We start from the raw sequence: 6,549 nt of genomic DNA on the forward strand, positions 1-6,549 counted from the left end.
AAAACTCCAAAATGATCTGCCACGCGCCCAAGTCTGCTGCGATCCAACGTCACCTGCACGCAACGGTCGTGCATAAGCTTATAGAAAGCTTAGAGGGTGGTGAAAGTGTATGTTAAGGTGGTAATGTAGCTATGCAGTATCAGAGTAATGCGGAACATGCTGATGAATGCCAAGAATACCATTAGCCGTACCAAGGCCATGCGGTGCAAAGAATGATGTCGGCCATACCAAGGCCATGCAAATGCGAAATGCAACTCAAGCATACAAACCCTCATCTAAGTCCACATGTCAATACGGCTCAAATCTGGAATATCACCGGGGTCTAGTACACTCCAAGCCAGATTGCCGCCCCATCGCGCGCAATAAGGTGAGTGGAAAAGACCTCACTATCCGCCTGCCAATATCGGGCTCGGCTCGTCAATAGCGGACCCATTCCTCGAGCTGGTCAGACTCAGCCTAGCATTGCCCCCTACTCTCGGGCGGGTAAGGCCGCACCCCCTTCCAACCGACCACGACACAGTGGAAAGCGCAACCGTCTGGTAATCGGCACTCAGCGCTCATGCACCCACTCGGTCTAGACGTTGGAGCAACCTCTTGGTACCATAAGGGTTTAGGGACTTTCACCCAGGGATATCTATCGCACCCCATGTAGAACAGTATTTCCGGTATCCAATCCTGCCAACCACGATACGTCTGTGGAGGCTACGGCCCTGATGTCGCTAGGGCGTACAGTAACCATATCATACAATGCGAATGCATGAATCACACTATCCAGTCATGCAGCAATCCTGCGCGTATCATACGCTCATGTAGGGCAACACCCCCTATCCGAGAGCCCCTAAACAATCTGCCCGAAGGCCTATGCCATGATCAGTCACTTCTCATATCAAGCATACATATGATGCGTATGATCATGAGTTATGGAGCTATACTACACATGTTATAAAGTAATGTATTATCCTTAACAACGCAGATGGCCTAGACGGCCTACACACAATGAGTACAGGCCTATCAATGGGCCCTAGGGAGAGTCATAATGTGGACGTTTAACCAACATTTAAACGTACAATGTGGACGTCAAACCAACATTGCTCCCAAGGCACGACTGTTATAAACATCATTACATTCACACATTGCAATAGACCTTAGGTACATCCCATTGGGCCTTAAATACATCAAATGGGCCAAATCACATGGGCCTTATATTCATTAAGTGGGCCACATCAATGGGCCGCACCAATGGGCCTTATGTACATTGCAATGGGCCATAGCCCGTGGGCCTTAGAATGAATCAAATGGGCCTAATCTTATGAGCCTTATATGTATCAAATGGGCCTCGCCAATTAGGCCCCATACGTGCATCAAACGGGCCTCAACCCATAGGCCCCAATACATTTTAATGGGCCTTAACCCATGGGCCCCTAATACATTTTAATGGGCCTCGGCCCATGGGCCTTACATATAAATCAAAGTGGGCCTCAACCATAGGCCAGAAGTAAGCTGAGATGGGCCTTAAATACATATCAAAGTGGGCCTCAATCATGGGCCACATGTAATTGAGGTGGGCCTTCCACACTAGCAAATTACAATCACCCGTAAATTATATATAATCTAATATAATATTTATATATATATATATACAACACATAAAATATTATATATAATATAATATTTTATATATATTTATACACACACACACACACACACACACACACACACACACACACGAACACACACACACGCACACACAGGAACACAAATATCACAGTGGGCTCCACCGTCCGCCTGGACGGTGGAGGCAAAACATATACATCACTGTGGGCTCCATGTGGGGCCCACCATAGTGTTTAGACTCCATCCAACCCGTTGATAAGGCCACGTATACCTAGATGAAGGGTGGGCCCAACTTTCACCCCAATCCAAAACTCGTGGACCCAAAAGGGTTTATGGTAGAGTTCAATTCACCCTGTTTCCTATAATGTGGGCCACCGAGTCTTGGATGGACCCGAAATTTGGAGGGGGCCCACTACTAAGAGTGGCCCACCTCTGAACGGGTTGGATGATAAATAAACATTAAGGTGGGGCCACGGCTACAGGTGGGTGGTAGACGTTGATATAAAAAAATTTACCCCACAATTATCCCTCATCTTCTTTGTGATATATATATTTTTTATTTTTCAACTTTTCTGTGGTTTTCACCGGTGGAGTCCACATCCAAACAATCCACTCCGTCCAATGGCCCTCCATGGCTCTAGATAAGCAAAACAAGCCCAATATTGGGCGTATTTCGTCGTATAGACAATCAGGGAAGGTTTCAATGGTGAAAACCACCATTTGGTATGGTATGGCCCGCCCGAAGGTATGATTGATCCCATCTTTCGGCTCAACGCCTAAAAGGGGCTTGGGAAAGGAATGGATAGTGTGGATTGAAGACATACATCAAGGTGGGGCCTACATGAGTGGGCCTCCTCCATTGGCTTGGAACCAAGCTAGTATTTGTGTTTTTTCAGCAAACGTCTGTCTGGCCGAGCAAGGTGGGCCTGCTCATGAGGGCCACCACTGATGGATGGTGTGGGTACAATATACGCAAAGTGGGCCCCACTTGTAGGTGATTTGGATGGAATACATACCTTGTGGTGGGGTCCATTCAAGTGGGCCACACAACCTCCTTATCATCACACATAAAAAAAGAAATAGAGAGGGAAAGAGAGAGATAGAGAGTGAGACTTGCGTGATGGAGGGACCCCGGCACTATGGGCCCTCCCTTGCACTAAGTCATACATCAAGTGGGTCCCATTACATGTGGGCCCATAAAAGTGAAATCCAACGGTGGAGATCCCTTCTCCACTAAAATAGACGGTCTAGATGACCCTAAGTATGCAAGAAAATAAACATCATGATGGGGTCCATGGAGAATGGCCCCATCATGGAATGATCATGATGATCCAAGTGGGCCATCGGCCACATCTTAGGGTCCAAAGTGAGATCCAAACCATTGATCGGTTGGCCTCACTTGGCCCATCTTAAAAACATCAAAAACTACCCTATCAAAGCACTCACCGCCTGATCTTCTTGCTCCCTTGGCTTCCTTAGCTCCTTGTACTTCTCTTTGATGGTGGAAGATGAGAAATGGATGGCTAGGATGAGAGATCTAGGGATGGAAAGGTGGGCCACACATGTAGCTTGGGAGATATGGGAAGAGGCTCATACGTATGGATTTTTTTTCTTGGAAAAATTTGAAAATGAGAGAGAGACTTGTAAGGGAGAGAGAGAGAGAGGGAGTGATGGGTGATGAAGTGATGGATGGGAGAGAGAGGGATGGGTGTAAGAGCTTCTTTTTGACTTTTGTGGCAAAAGTTGTAAGAGGGGTAATGCTTGTGTAAGAACTTTTTGACTTTGGGGCTTGCTTGGGAAAAAGTGAAAGGTGATGTGTACTTGACATGATGGGATTGATGGGATTGATTGATTGATGTGACATCTTGTAGAGATTCTCTCGGGTTTTGCAAGGCGCGGCATTTTTCTTGCTTTGAACGCTAGCCCACATCTCCCGACCAGATATCACTCCATGATGAGAGGCCAAAGGCCTATTTCATGCATACATGTTTCCATGGTGGGTCATTCTCCATGGACCCACCATAATGGATTTCTTTAATTTAGGTATTTGGTCATCTAGACCATAGCATGCATGTTCGGGATAGCATTGGCAACTTCTTTGGATTGTAAGATCACATGCATGCATGATCTATAAAGGATGTATGTGTGATTGTAATGGTGAAGGATTCATGGTACCGGAATCCTCGCCTATGGCCATTGATCTCTCTCCATCTCTCTCTCTCTCTATTTCTTTCCTCTATTTTTCTCCTAATGATTGGTGGCCCACTGATGTGCCACAAACGTCCTATGCATGTTGCATGCATGGGTTGGATGACCCCAAATACTTGTTTTCTTGAAGATCTTTGATTGGGAATGGATCTGGAATTTTTGTGGTCCATCTAGGTAGACCCCACTTGTATTAATTGAGCATTAGTCCTTTTAGATATTTTTCTATGGGCTGGAAATGGACAGCATATGTTGCTGTCCAAATTTCAGACCCATTGGATGTATGATTTTGGGCATTGTTTTAGGCCTGTTTGCAAGGCTTTTCTCCCTGATTTCTTTTAGGGTTTTCTGAGGTGTGGACCCCACCTTGATGTAGGATAGAGCCCACACCACCTATCCCTGATTTGAGACCTATGGAATGGGCCCAAGAGGCCTGGACTGCCCAGAATTTTCTGGACTGTCCAGCAGTCCTGTATGCAGAAAATGAACCTATTCCACCTTGATTTTTGGAAGGTGGGCCACTCCAGTGGACCCCACTTGCTGTCCATATATGGGAGCATCAAATCCACCCATTTCCCCTTTGATTTGGCAGGCCTAGGCCCACCCCATTAGGTGCCAAAGTTGGGGACAACAGCATTTTTACAGCAGCAGATTTTTTTAGATATACCTTGCTGTCCATAAATTGTATAAATTAATTGGCATGTCTATTGGCCTCAAAATTTCTCTCCACTGTGGCCCACCTTGCTAGGACCCATCATACATGATTGGGGGTCATGTGTACCACTTGAATTTGGGGGAAACATGGCTAACCAGCAGCCATGCTGAATGTCCCATGGTGGTTGACGTCCAGAATGGGCTGGCCATCCCACCCTCCATGAGGCCACCATGATGTAGTGTTTCATCCATCCTTTCACCCATTTGGTGTGGCCCACCTCTAGTGGGACGTCCATGGTGGGGCCCACCTTGGGCTTGGTTTTGGGTAGCCGTCCAGGCTCATGGACCGCCCACCTGGTTGGGAGGCCCACTGCAATGGGTTGAGTCCAGCAGCGAGGCCCACTTAATTTATGTGTTGCTCATCCCCCCTCCATCTGGTGGGGTCACCTGTACACATTGTTGGCCACCCTGAGAATTATATTCACCTCATGTTTACCAGTTTCTGGGCTCCAGCAGGCCCAGGAAGCGAGTGGGCTGAAATTTCAGCAAGTACCCATAAATTTCTACATATAGATGATTGTTTTGGGGGTTGAGGGGCCCACCAGGCTGAGGATTGTTTTGTGTACACACTATGCATGTTAACCTCTAATTTTTGGGCTTAATTAGTGCCTTGTGAGGCTCATATATATTTGATTTTGAGGGCCTTGGTAGGCCAGATTTTTAGGACATCTTGGAGGCCCAATGGGCTGGAATGTCCTAGTTAGGCCCAGTAGATTCATGGGCTGTTTCCACCATTGTATTGTGCTGGACTAGTGGGCTAGAGTGTAGAGGTAGTTGGGCCCTTGGTTGCCCATTTAATTAACCAGTTTTTGGGCTAATGTATAAGACCCATTTAGGCCCAACTTGGACATGATTTTTGCCTATATGTTTGGGCTTTTGGGCTGCCCACTAAGTCCAACATAATGCATGGGTTTTGGTGGTATTATCCTTGGGCCATAACCTCCTTTTTGGACCCATATTGTGGCATGTTTTTGGGCCATGTATTACCCCTTTGGACCCATGTAATGTATATAGGCCTTGGGCCACTTTATTGGGGCCTAACATGTGATGTAAGTAGTATACATATAGCTGCCCATTTCTTGTTTATGATTGTGCTCGGCCCACGGGCCTTGTTTCTTGGTAGATTGTTATTGGGCCCCCTCCTTGGGCCAAATGGTGGTTGAATGTCCACATTTGTGTACCCTTCTGGGCTCATGTTATGCCTAATTGCATCTATGGGTAGTTGAATGCCCACCATCGACCCTTAATAGGCCCATTCTTACCATTTAGGCCCATGTCATTGTTTATCGTAGTCTTGTGGGGTACCCCAGGCTATTGGGCCCTTACTAGGAGTTGTGTTTCTGATGGAAATTGTCTAAGTGTTTAGACTTAACCTAGTTAGGTGAGGGTACTTCCCTACAGCATGGCATACTTGATTATCTTCATGACCTATTCCCATAATGCATCATTTGTGTGCTTGATGTCATTGGTCATGGTTTATGCCATTAGGCAGACCGTATGGGACTCCCTTATTGATGGAGTGACCCTCATGAGCGCACTATATGCGCAAAGCTAATATATGATTGATTGTTGTGATTCATGCATCCTGCATTACATGGCATAGATATTATTGCCCTTGTATCATCAGGGCCATAGCCTCCACAGAGATTTTGTGGATGGTCGTATGTGGACACTAGAAATATTACCTAGGCATTTGGGGCACATTGGATGTCCCTGGGTGAAAGCCCCTAAACTTCCATGGTACTGAGGAGACGCCTCAACGTCGAGACCAAGTGGAAAACACGAGCGCTCGTGGGCCTTATACTGTTAGGCCGCGACTCCCACTGTTGTGAGGTCAGTTGAGATGGGGTTTGGCCTTACCCGCCTGAGTGAGGGGGCATAGCTAAGCTAAGTTGGACCAGCTCGTGAAATGGGTCCGCTACCGTCGAGCCTCGCTGGTGATTGACGTCCATAGGCGGGTAGTGAGGTCTCCTACGCTCGTTTGATTATGCAGGTCTTGCAGAGCGGCAGTCATCC

The sequence above is a fragment of the Magnolia sinica genome, chromosome 16 (genome assembly GCF_029962835.1).
Source record: "Magnolia sinica isolate HGM2019 chromosome 16, MsV1, whole genome shotgun sequence".
In the NCBI taxonomy this organism is placed as follows: Eukaryota; Viridiplantae; Streptophyta; class Magnoliopsida; order Magnoliales; family Magnoliaceae; genus Magnolia; species Magnolia sinica.